Below are 13907 nucleotides of genomic sequence, written 5' to 3'. Positions count from 1 at the left end.
AAAAAAAAGTGTTATACCCCGACAAGTAATGTTTCTGCCCAATACTGTGAGGTGGATAGTAACTATGCACTTGCCTACTACATCACTGCACTCCTGGAACAGGAATTTCTGCAGCAGTCTCTGCATAGAAAGTCTGGCGGGAACTCTGACGTTTAGGACAGAGTTTTGAATTAATGCTCGGTGACCTGAGCAGAAGTCATTATGCTGGGAGTGGGAGGATGTGAGATGATGTGATGAGTGACATAGGCCATATTCGCATTTGCGATATATGGACAGATGTTCGTTCTATATTCGCGAAATTCACATATTCCCTGTTTTTTCATGCAAAAATTAATAATGAAATTCCAATAGTGCACATGTGCGATTACCGTATATCTTTAACTAAAAAGAAGGATCAGTGTCCTCTGACTGGAGTGTCGATATCCGCAAATATTTTCATAATCACATAATTGCATATTTGCATATTCACACTAAAAAAAAACAAATATTCCTCATTACGAATATATATCACTATATTCTAAATATTCGCGAAATCGCAAATTGCAGATATTCACAGTAAAAATTGTGACCACCGCTTTTTTCTTCAGGCCCTTCAGCCCATGTGCGCAGGACCCCTTTCAGCCTTTCACCTTCGCTTTCTGAAGGCCACAGTCCTGAGTCAATGTGATTCAATTAACTTTCTGAACTTGTAGCGACATCATTCACTTGAGCATCCTGACTGCCAGCACAAGAGACAAAACTCCACAAAAAACAAAGAGCTGCCCCTTCATTAGGCCGGGCTGTGCCAGGCGGCATTACTAATTGCATGTCATTTCATGTATCCGCACTCCAACATCCTTCCACTTGTGCCTGATGAGCAATTCTATAGGTTCTAAAAGAAGCAGCTTATATTTAGCCTGAAGAGCTCAGCATAAGGAGGTGCACTGCTAAATTTAGTCGGTCTGCCAGAACACCCCCAGATGAGGACAAGCAGAGAACTGTGTACACAAAATGGAAATTAATCTCCTTTTCTTAGGGCAGGTGGTTAAAAAAAAAAAGTTAATGAAAGTTCGTCAGTCATTTCATTGCACCTATCGCTTCTGGGAAGGGCGGCGATTGGCCGGAACATAGATTCAGCATACCAGCCCTCACCCTGGCGTCACGAGTGACTGGGTTAATATTAACCCCTCATATACCAATACCATCCCTACCATACACCCCCCAAGGGCTACCACACTATTTTAGCGTACAGCACTGTATATAGGGATTTAAACAAGCCTCTCAGGGGTTCACATGTGTAGGAACTACTGAGGATTTGCACTGGAAAAATCGTGCAATAAAAATCTGTTGAATTTCTGTTGTGGTGAGTGCATTTGGATTTTCCCCCTTAAAGCGGTACTCCAATGAAAAGCTTTTTTTTTTTTTTAAATCAACTGGTGCCAGAAAGTTAAACAGATTTGCAAAATACTTCTATTAAAAAATCTTAATCCTTCCAGTAATTATTAGCTGCTGAATACTACAGAGGAATTTTTTTTTCTTTTTGGAACACAGAGCTCTCTGCTGACATCACGAGCACAGTGCTCTCTGCGGACATCTCTGTCCATTTTAGGTACTGTCCAGAGCAGTATATGTTTACTATGGGGATTTTCTCTTACTCTGGACAGTTCTTAAAATGGACAGAGATGTCAGCAGAGAGCACTGTGGTCATGATGTCAGCAGACTGCTCTGTGTTCCAAAAAGAAAAGAATTTCCTCGGTAGTATTCAGCAGCTAATACGTATTGGAAGGATTAAGATTTTTTAGTAGAAGTAATTTACAAATCTGTTTAAACTTTTTTTTATTTTTTATTATTAACTGGTGCCAGAAAGTTAAAGGGTTACTCCACTAGCTAGCGTTCAGAACATTTAGTTCCAAACGCTGTGTGTGCGCTGCGGGGGTGGCCACGCAAGCTACAGATTTTCACTGTGGATCTTAGCGCTTGTTCACTCAGCCATCGTGCTCCGGTATATGGAGCTCCGTCGGAACATGCATTTCCTTTTTTCTCCACTAAACTCTGGTAAAATTACAGATGCCAAATGGGCCCCATTCAAGTCAATGGGATCTATCGGGACCCGATGAGATGTGCTCAGACCTGTTTTGGATAAATTCAGAACAAAAAAAAAAAAAAAAAGCTGAACTGACCCAGAATGGGAGAGAGCACAACAGCAATGTGTACTTAGCCTTGTTCCCCTAAACTCTGCTAGGTGCGGATTTACCCTAATGGTGTAAAACAGTGGTCTCAAACGGGTGGCCCTCCAGATGTTGCAAAACTTCAACTCCCAGCATGACCAGACAGCAGTAAAGGTGCATTCACACCACGTTTTTGCAATACAGTTCCCGTATACGTTTTCAATTTGAAAACCATACAACACTGTATTTAAAACCGTATGCATTGACTCTCCATTAAAAACCGTATGCATTGACTCTCCATTGAAAACCGTATGCCAAACGATGGATCCAGTTGCAACAGTTTTGCGGCTTATACGGTTTTGTCCTTTTTTTTCCCGTACCCAAACCATAGTCTGACACGGTTTTTGGTCCGGGTGAAAAACCGTATTGAAACTGTATACTTTTTTATTTTTATTTATTTTTTAAACATGGGAGTCGATGGGAACCGTAGAGAACTGTATGTGCGTACGGTTCCATCCGGTTTGCACCATACGGTTTTTGACTTTGCACAGTTTTTTTTTCTTTGAATTTCAATCAAACAAATGAAACTTTATTCATAATGGAGTTTTTTTTCCTAAAAAACGGATGCATCCGGACATCAATTTTCCAACCGTATACAGTTTTTAACTTAATACAGGTTAAAATTTGTCCACACGTTTTGATACAGTTTAGTCCGGTTTTGAGGAATCCGTTTTTCATTAAAAACCTGATACGGGAAGTGTATTGCAAAAAATTGGTGTGAATGCAGCCTTAGCTGCAGCACATGGCTGTCAGAGCATGCCTGGACATGCTGGGAGTTTAAGTTTTGCAACATCTGGAGGGCCACCAGTTTGAGACCCCTGATGTAAAAGAAAGGACCTCTCACATTAGTTCCCCTTATAATTTACTGTACGTCTCTGCTTTCTGGGGGCAGAATAGTTTTTGTAATATAAGCTTTAAAGAAAGAGTCAGAGGTTAAAGACCACTACTGTAACAGCTGAGATTTTTGCAAAAAATATTAAGGGATAAAAAAATATATAAAAAAAAAATCCTCTAAAAAAAAAAATCCTCTAAAAAAAAAAATCCATACAAAGTTACTTTGGCTTTTAGCTTTTTGCGCTCCTTATTTAGTAGTGGTTTGTAGTGTGTTACATAAAGTTGGTAACAGGACATAAAATTGTGACAACGTTTTGTTCTTCTTGCTCATTAAACCAGATACCCAGGTCTCTGTGGACGTTGCAGTGCTGCTAGGGTTACACAGCGCAGCGGGCAAAGGAACCTTCCTGGCACGGTTCACAGTAGACCAGAGCGCTGATGTAGGTCAGATGTCATCTGAGGACTTTCTACCAGGATTCACTGAGTGAACTAAAGGAGCTCAGAATCCGGATCCTGGCACAATGTTAATAAAGACGGCAAATGGATTAACAAACCTTCCCCGTGCCTCACCAATGACGATAAATGTATAAAATCTGTATAATATTATACCAGTTACCAGCAATGGTGCAAAATGCCTTAAAGGGGTACTCCGGCCTTAAGACTTCTTATCCCCTATCCAAAGGTTAGGGGATAAGATGTGTGATCGTGGGGGTCCTGCAGCCGTCACGCCCTCTCCCATAGACATGAATGGAGGGGTGTGGTGTTAAGTCACGTCTCCAGTCCCAGAAACTGGAGGTTTCTGAAACTGTAGACCGCTCCGCATACAATACCGGCGCTGCAGAGAGAGCGTCCCAGTGGCGGCCCCTTATTCCCCACCCCATCCCATTTTTTTCCTCCGGAGGACCCCTATAACACTAGTTCTGGAGCTAAACCAACCCAGGCCAAAAGTCAGCCTCTGGTTTGGGTCACTGTGTATGTTAGTTACTTCTAAGAAACCTAATCCCACTGCCACTACTAGTAATGTAGCTCGGGTCCTGAAATACAACATCAGCAAGGCTTTGTTCACAAGACAAAAACAACAAGGATTAAAGATGTGTGCGCAGGAATCTGGTGCACAAAAAGAAGAAGTGTAACACCTGCTAAACGCTGGGTCTATTTTTAAGTGTAGAGGTCTAGAAGATGACTTTTCTTGACATCTTGCATATTTAAAGGGATACTCTGCCTCTAGACATCTTATCCCCTATCCAAAGGATAGGGGATAAGATGTCAGATCGCGGGGGGTCCCGCCGCTGGGGACCCCCGGGATGTCGGCTGCAGCACCCACCTGTTGCGGCTTCCGGTAGCGCTGGAGGCTCTCATCCTAACGCCTCCCGACCACGGTAACGTGAGATCGTGACGTCATTCCCCCCCGTGTGACATCACGCCCCGCCCCTAAATGCAAGTCTATGGGAGGGGGCGTGACTGCTGTCACGCCCCCTCCCATAGACTTGCATTGAGGGGTGGGGTGTGATGTCACACGGGGGGTGGAGTCATGACGTCACCGTGGTCGGGAGGCGTTAGAATGAGAGCCTCCAGCACTGCCGGAAGCCGCAACAGGTGGGTGCTGCAGCAGAGATCCCGGGGGTCCTCCGCGGCGGGACCCCCGCGATCTGACATCTTATCCCCTATCCTTTGGATTGGGGATAAGATGTTTAGGGGCGGAGTATCCCTTTAAAGGGGTAAGCCAGGACCTCGAATAGTGATGATTTGAAGAGGTACTCCGATGGAAAACTTTTTTTTTTAAATTAACTGGTGCCAGAAAGTTAAAGCGCAACTGTCATGAAACGTTGGTATAAAAGCAGTGGCTTTGAATAAAAGTCTTTTTTGCAGTCATGAAAGCCTGCAAATATTAGGTAAAAATATTACTATACCCACCACCTGCACACAGTACAAAGGCTGTGTGCAGGTTATTGCACCAAAATTTCATGAGAGTTACGCTTTAAACAGATTTGTAAATGACTTCTATTAAAAAATCTAAATCCTTTCAGTACCTATTAGCAGCTGTATGCTACAGAAGAAATTATTTTCTTTTTTAATTTATTTTTTGTCTTGTCCACAGTGCTCTCTGCTGACAACTTATGTCCGTATCAGAAACTGTCCAGAGCAGGAGAAAATCCCTATAGCAAACCTAAGCTGTTCCTGTTTACAGAGGTGTCACTGAGGACAACACAAAAAAGAAATTCAAAAAGTAAAGAATTTCCTCTGTAGCATACAGCTGCTAAAAAGTACTAAAAGGATTAAGATTGTTTAATAGAAGTAATTTACAAATCTGTTTAACTTTCTGGCACCAGGTCATTAAAAAAAAAAAAAAAAAAAAAAAAAGTTTTCTACCGGAGTACCCCTTTAAGGCAGTGTTTATCAACCAGGGTGCCTTCAGCTGGTGCAAAACTACAACTACCAGCATGCCCTGACAGCCCTGATAGCCAAATTACAAAAGGTAAAACCACCCAAAGGAAAAAGATGCGGAGCGCTCACCAATCCATGTGCAGGCAAACGGGATTTCTCAATCCAAAGGCCGCATTGGTCTATGCAGGAAGGAGGCAGATGGGGAGTTCAGACGTTAGGCCACGGACCGTATCGCACTACTAGGCGCTTTGTCAGGCCCCTGATGAAGTGCCTAGTAGTGCGATACGGTCCGTGGCCTGAGGTCTGAACTCCCCATCTGCCGCCTTCCTGCACAGACCAATGCGGCCTTTGGATTGAGAAATCCCGTTTGCCTGCACATGGATTGGTGAGCGCTCCGCATCTTTTTCCTTTGGGTGGTTGTGACATCATGCCACACCCTCTCTATGGGAGGGGGCGTGTCGGCTGACATGTCCCTTCCCACAGACATGAATGGAAGAGTCGTGGTGTGACATGAGGGGCGTGGCCATGACATCACGATCATGGCCTCTGGCTCTGAGCATTCTGAACAAAATGTTCAGTACGCTGGAGCACGGGAGTACCCCTTTAAGGGTGTGTCCCATCATCCAAGGTTTTTGATGAACTTCAAACCCCAACTCAAACTCATACACTCGCTACAGAAAAACCAGAGATTCCCCCCTTGGTTTGTGCATATGGTCCGTATGAGCAAAAACCGTATAAAACAGTCCAAACACTAAAACAGACAACACTGTGGTAGGAGTGAAACGCAGCTGTGCCAAACTGGATTTACTTCTTTAGTATGTTTTCTCAAGGCCAGTGTATGGAAACAGCAACAAAAACGGTTCTATAATGTAAAACGGTATATGGTAGCTGTATACATAAACCTTGGTGTGAATGGGATGTGACATTGTATGTCAACAAGTAAAGACACAAAATGTAAAGTACTAGGCAGTGACCCACAACGGGCACCAAAATGACCTGGGAACAACGCCACAACATGTATTAGTATTGCTACCCTGACAGTGGCCGAGCACATTCCTATCAATGAGTCTATGTAGATTGTGATTCCACGTCCCGGGTAAATGTGTTACACAAAGGTTCTGCCCAACAGATTAACCTGTAATATACTGACCCGGCAGAGTTTTGCATGAAAAAGGCAAAATTTGTTTCCATCCTCTGTTCTTATCCTGTCCTCTTGTGAACACAAAGGTTTCGGGGAATCCTATCATTTCCTCAGTACACTTGTGTGGTTTTCCGGTACTGGACTCGGTCCTGTACTTTTGGTTGTAAGTCCCCATAGTCAGAGTTCCTCATGCTGATAGGGCTCTCCTGGTGGGATAGTCCCTAGTCCCCTCCAAGTATTCTTAAAATTGTACATATTTAATATGTTATAATATAGTGTAAGTAATGTACAGGACCTTAGGTCACGTGATCAATGATATTTGTGTTATATTTGAGGTTAAGGACCTTCGGATCATGTGATTAGTTCATGTGTTAGATCCACAATCCTTTGTACTAGGACTGACAGGTTTGGGGAAACAATAAGCCTTGGACCTGCCCCTTCAGATATAACGGCGTTGTATCCAATGATCGCTCTCTTTCCTCCAGGATATGACAGCGAGCGGAGCTCTGTACAATTCTACAAGCGAATTAGGCCTGAAGCCTTCCAATTAAAGCTGCATACTGAACCGTGAGTTTATCCAACGCCATCCTAAAATCCTACGCAACTACTGAACCTAAAACATACCCCTAAATTCAGTGGAACAGCGTAAAGCAAAGATTCAAAGCTTATTTGCCTATAAAGTCCCAGACAACCTGTGAGGAACCTAAATTCCGGTCCTCTTGTGAAGACATTTGTTAATTGCATCCTGCATAAAATCTGCAGTAAAGTTATTTCAAGTTCAGTACAATTACGGCTGTGGACAATCCTTTATTCCTCCCTATCGCTCTTGGGACAGGTGGCGGTAGGACATATAGATACAGAGGAAGCCCTCACCCTGGCGTCACGACAATTAAAGGAGTAGTCCAGTGGTGATTCAGTGGTGAGCAACTTATCCCCTATCCTAAGGATAGGGGATAAGTTGCAGATCGCGGGGGGTCCGACCCCTGGGGCCCCCCGCGATCTCCTGTACGGAGCCCCGACAGCCCGCTGGAAGGGGGCGTGTCGACCTCCGCACGAGGCGGCGGCCGACACGCCCCCTCAATACAACTCTATGGCAGAGCCGAAGCGCTGCCTTCGGCAATCTCCGGCTCTGCCATAGAGATGTATTGAGGGGGCGTGTCGGCCGCCGCCTCGTGCGGGGGTCGACACCCGCTATCTCAGCGGAGAGCCGGGGCCCCGTACAGAGAGATCGCAGGGGGCCCCAGCGGTCGGACCCCCCGCGATCTCAAACTTATCCCCTATCCTTAGGATAGGGGATAAGTTTTTCACCACTGGACTACCCCTTTAAGGGTTTAATCTATACCAAGCAACACCATCCTGCAACATCCCTGTTCATCCCAAGTCACCACACTTGTGTTTCCCAATCCCCATACACAGGTTATAGCTGCTATTGCTTACAGTTAGTGAGAACTGGCACCTAGTATATACTGTACGGCAGTGGTCTTCAACCTGCGGACCTCCAGATGTTGCAAAACTACAACTCCCAGCATGCCCGGACAGCCGACGGCTGTCCGGGCATGCTGGGAGTTGTAGTTTTGCAACATCTGGAGGTCCGCAGGTTGAAGACCACTACTGTACGGCATATCTGGCTCTGCTGTAGCTACAATAAGTCATCACCTGGTTCTTCTGATCACATCGTAGTGTCCTGAACAGACTGACAAGTCCCTCTCGCTTCTCACAAAGTGACCTTCACCTCCATGTGAAACCAAAGACACTAAAGCCTGTATTACTCTCTATGGAATTATAACGATTCCTTCTACTAATGGTGGGAATTTTGGTATAGCTTCAATGGACACAGTCTCCATATGCGAGACTTTTTTTAATGCTTGTTCATGGTAACTGCTCCTTACTAGATATTTGCCCATTATTACAGATGGTTGTGTCTAGTGATATTCTCTACTGCTGTAATAGACAAGACATCTCTTATACTCAGAATATGGAGACTGAAAGGGAGACCCTCCAGCGGACACGTCTCAAGTCTTAATCTAACAAGCAGTGAAGTGGATTTGTGACTTGACAAGAGATTTACCAAGCAAAATGTACCAGATCTGCACCACAAACCCAGATATAAAGTGCAAAATGTGAGCCAAATAAAAGCTTACAACGGTTTACTCCTACTTTAACCCCTTAAAGGGGTTATCCAGGAAAAAACTTTATATATATCTCAACTGGCTCCAGAAAGTTAAACAGATTTGTAAATTACTTCTATTAAAAAATCTTAATCCTTTCAGTACTTATGAGCTTCTGAAGTTAAGGTTGTTCTTTTCTGTCTAAGTGCTCTTTGATGACACGTGTCTCGGGAACTGCCCAGTTTAGAAGAGATTTGCTATGGGCATTCGCTTCTAAATTGGGCGGTTCCCGAGACAAGTATCATCAGAGAGCACTTTGACAGAAAAGAACAACCTTAACTTCAGAAGCTCATAAGTACTGAAAGGATTAAGATTTTTTAATAGAAGTAATTTACAAATCTGTTTAACTTTCTGGAGCCAGTTGATATGTATAAGAAAAAATTCCTGGACAACCCCTTTAAATAAAACATGTAAGTTGTGTGACCAAGACCACATGTATGCTATCAATCCCGTCCTCCACCTCTGTCAGCAGTTTTGTTGGGCTTTAATATTTTTTTAATAGAAGTAATTTACAAATCGCTTTAACTTTCGGGAGCCAATTGATATATAAAAAACAAAGTTTTTTCCTGGATAACCCCTTTAAGGACAAAGCCAATTTGATTATTGCGTTTTCTTTTTTTCCTCCTCGCCTCCCAAAATTCATAACTTTTATATTTCCATTCCCAGACCCATATGAGGCTTGTTTTTTTGCGTGACCAGTTGTACTTTGTAATGACATCACTCATTTTACCCTAAAATGTAACCCCCCCCCCCCCCCCCAAAAAAAATTGTGTAAGGAAGTTTTAATGGAAATAAAATTTTGCTAAATTGGGGGGGGGGGGGGGGTTCGTTTTCGCGCTGTACACTTTGCGGTAAAAATGACATGTTTTCTTTATTCTCTGGGTCAATACAATTAAAATGATGATATGGTTACATACTTTTCTATTATTGCACTGCTGTTAAAAAATCTCAAACTTTTTTTTTTACAAGATCAGTATGTTTAAAATTGCCCTATTTTGACCACCTCTATCTTTCTTATTTTTCGGTATTCAGGGATATGTGAGGGCGCATTTTTTGCACAGTGATCTGTAGTTTTTTTTTTGTACCACATTGGCGTATATGACTTTTTGATCGTTTTTTATTTTTAAAAAAATTTGCAGTTTGACGTGACAAAAAAGTAGAAATTTTTTACTTTTTTTATTTATTTCTTTTCCGTTAACACCGTTCGTCGTACGGGATCATTAACATTATATATTTATAGTGTGGACATTTAGTCACGCGACGATACCAAAATAGGTTTATTATTTCTTTTTTTTTTACGCTTTGTTTGTATTAATATGGGGAAAAGGGTGATTAAAAACTTTATTGGGGGGATGGGATTTTTTTTCAAATTTTTTTTTTTTACATTTATTTTACACTGTTTAATCCCCATAGGGGACTATTTATAGCAAGCATTAGATTGGTAATACTGTTCATTGCTATGCATAGGGCAAAGCACTGATCAGTATTATCGGTGATCTTATGCTCGTCTGCTGAAAGGCAGATCAGTGCAGAAGACCCCGGCAGACGGACGGAGGCAGGTGAGGGGACCTCTGTCTGCCATCTCTGCTGATCTGATCCCCACGGCACTGCATCAGATCAGCCATTATAAATGCCGCACTGCCGCAGATGCCGCGATCTGTATTGATCACGGCACCTGAGGGGTTAATGGCAGACATCAGCGCGATCGCTGATGTCCGCCATTACCGGTGGGTCCGCGGCTGCTGACAGCCACCGGAACCCGGCGGGAATGAAGCGAACGCATCTCCTGCGCTTGCATCACAGCCGCGCTGTAAATGTACGTCGCTGTGCGCTAAGTGACACTATGCAGCGCCGTACATTAACGGCACATGTTGTTAAGGGGTTAAAGGTTTTGAATTGAACAAGGGGAAAGCGGCAGCTAAGAGGGGTTGTATAGTTATGGCTGCAGATAACTGGTATACACATACATCATCCGTGAGGTGGTGGAAGTAAAATTATTACTGTTCATCAAATAGTTTTCCTATTTTTTTATTTATTTAATAATCTGAGGAAAACAAATAATTTTACCACACAACGTAACTGCTATTTTTTTTGTTTGTTTTCAAGCTCACTAAAGAATTTTTTTTTTCTTATTTTTCCAATATATTTTACTGTAAAATTAAAGGTTTTGTTAAAAAGTACATTAAGTCCTAGAAACAAAACAAGCTCTTAAAAGACGAGGAAGGAAAAGGCAAAAAGGCAAGAACAGGCTGTGTCTTCAAAGGGTTAATAATAAAAAAAAAAATGTCCCAACGTCCATGTCCAGTTGCCTTATTACAGTGTCCCCCTCAAAGACAAGGTAGATTTTAAAGTCACATTTAATGGTAAATGTAGCAATAAAGGGCAAGAAAGTGAGGTCATACTTAAACCCTATATCAAAAATAGTTTTATTGTTACACGTGTCCTCTGGAGTCTGGAAAGACAAAAGACACAAAGATCAAGTTTCTGCAGGTATTCAGGAGATTACAGCCTCCAGTGAGAGCCACACAATGAGCTGTACTGTGAATGAGGACACATATACAGACAAATAGGTAACAACGTCCTGTGTATAAACAGATAAACCCGACAAGTAACAAAGTACCAGTGTCAAATAAACATGGTCTGGCCTGGATACAAAAAAAGGTGGTGGTAGTGTTTTTTTTTTTTTACATCGCTTTTCTGTGTGCGTTTGTGGCTATTTGCACAAAAAAATTGTGCCTTTTTATTACTTAAAGGACATGTCCGGTGCTCACTTTTCTTATTGTATCCGTTCCGGGCTGCAAAAAAACAAAAAAAAAGAAAGAAAATAAGCTTTCTCTTGCCTGCCTACGCTCCCCGGTGCTCCGGTACAGGTGTTGGGTCCCCGGGCTGTATTCTTCTTACTTCCTATTAGCCCGTCACGTCACACGGAGCTTCAGCCTATCACCGGCCGAGGCGGGACATCACTGCGGCCGGTGATAGGTTGAAGCTCCGTGTGACGTGCCGGGCTAACAGGAAGTAAGAAGAATACAGCCTGGGGACCGAACACCTGTACTGAAGCACCGGGGGAGCCTAGGCAGGTAAGAGAAAATTTGTTTTCTTTTATTTTTCAGCCCGCAACGGATACAATAAGAAAAGTGAGCACCGGACATCTCCTTTAAAGGGGTACTCTGCTGCTCAGCGTTTGGAACAAAATCTGTTCCGGATGCTGGAGCTGGAGTGAGGTGAGATTTCTGAACCCATGCAAAAAACGAACCGCTCCGCTCCTCCATCCTCACACGGAAGGGGTGTGAAGTAAGATTTCCGAACCTAAGGGGCGTGGCTTAATTAACTCCTGCATATGTGCGCCTTCGGTAAACTTCGGAGAGCTGAGGGGAGGAGCGAGAGAGCTGAGGGGAGGAGCGAGAGAGCTGAGGGGAGGAGCGGTTCGGTTTTTGCATGGGTTCGGAAATCTCACCTCACATCGGCACCGGGAGCTTGTGACGTAATAGTCCTGCCCCCTCATGACATCACGCCTCGCCCCCTCAATGCAAGTCTATGGGAGGGGGCGTCACGCCCCCTCCCATAGACTTGCATTGAGGGGGCGAGACTATGGCATCACGAGCTCCAGACGCCGGCTCCAGCGTTCGGACCAGTTTGTCCCAAACACTGAGCAGCAGAGTACCCCTTTAAGTTATTTTAACAAAACATTTAGGATGAAGTCAGATGTGTTTTGACTGTGGCAGTGGTGGTTGATTTGTCAACTTAGACAAAGTTAAAATGGTTTTCAAATTTTCGGGCACTCCAGCTCGGACAACCCCATAAAACTAAGGGCCTATTCACACGGCGGAATTCCCGCTTGTGGAATTCCACCTTTAATTAAAGGCCATAGACTTCTATTTGATTCCGCACTCCCATTCACACTTCTGAATTTCCGCTTGGTGCCTGAAATTCTGCCGTGTGAATAGACCTTGACTTAGATCATAGCCATCTTGTTCCTTACGGAGAACTTGGACCTTTTGGATACATTCGGGGACAAGCACACACTATGCACGCACAGGAAACGGAGGGAAAAATAACTTGATTTACACAATAATAAATCATCCCCCCCCCCCCCCAGTGTCCTGACACCAGTTCCCGGTTGAGAAAAATTCCAACATGCAAAGAAGTTCTGTACATATTGGTGCCTGTCTGGGGTTGGTTGAGTCTAAAGCTGCAAACTGTGACGTCATAAAAATTGATCTGCAGGATCATGTGACAGGAAGCAGCTGTATTTCCCAGGAGTGCATTGCAGTATGACTCTTGGTAACTATAGATACCTGAGCTCACTTCTCCTGTCTCCCTCCACTGACCTGAATAGAACGTAGTCCCTCACATCGTTCACCTACACGAGCCTTGATAAAAACTCCCCTCCCCGTCCTCCACTTGTCAGTGAACATCAAAATTTAAAGGGGTAATCCAGGAAAAAAAACTTTTTTTCTTATGTTAACTGGCTCCAGAAAGTTAAACAGATTTGTAAATTACTTCTATTAAAAAATCTTAATCCTTCTAATAATTATCAGCTGCTGAAGTTGAGTTGTTCTCTTCTGTCTGGCAACAGTGCTCTCTGCTGACATCTCTGCTTGTCTCGGGAACTGCACAGAGTAGAAGAGGTTTGCTATGGGGGATTTGGTTCTACTCTGGACAGTTCCCGAGACAGGTGTCATCAGAGAACACTTAGAATTGATCAACTCAACTTCAGCAGCTCATAAGTACTTAAAGGATTAAGATTTTTTTATTGCAGTAATTTACAAATCTGTTTAACTTTCTAGAGCCAGTTGATATATAAAACAAATTTATTCGGGATAACCCCTTTAAGCACTGCTCACCCAGCTGAGTGTTTGTTACAGTGTATCCATGCCAGCACCATAGAACTATTAGACCTGATGTCAGAACAGGGGGTAGATTAGATAACCTACTGTGTTTTGCTCATAGAGATCGGTCTACATAGACATAATGAAACAAAGTGCAGGTATGTAAAACTAGAAGGGGATTTCCATTTAATAAAAGCAAGAAAACATCTGGAAAATGGTGAAAACCTGAAAGAAACGTAACGGTACAATATGCAAAGACTAATAATTATCTATAACTGCATTCATAGTATACAACAACCTAGAGTCACAAAATCCTTGCTTACGCGTGTACCACCACTCCCAG

The 13907-nt window shown here is 43.3% G+C and overlaps 1 protein-coding gene across 4 annotated transcripts in view; it reads right to left on the bottom strand.

Moving 5' to 3' along the window:
- The window catches only part of SLMAP (sarcolemma associated protein), a 159174-nt gene that overhangs the window by 100658 nt on the left and 44609 nt on the right, over positions 1 to 13907 (bottom strand). The window lies entirely within an intron of this gene.

Source organism: Hyla sarda, chromosome 6 (assembly GCF_029499605.1).
Source record: "Hyla sarda isolate aHylSar1 chromosome 6, aHylSar1.hap1, whole genome shotgun sequence".
Taxonomy (NCBI): Eukaryota; Metazoa; Chordata; class Amphibia; order Anura; family Hylidae; genus Hyla; species Hyla sarda.
Note: the sequence above shows the minus strand (reverse complement) of the source record. Positions and strands in the feature narration are given on the sequence as shown.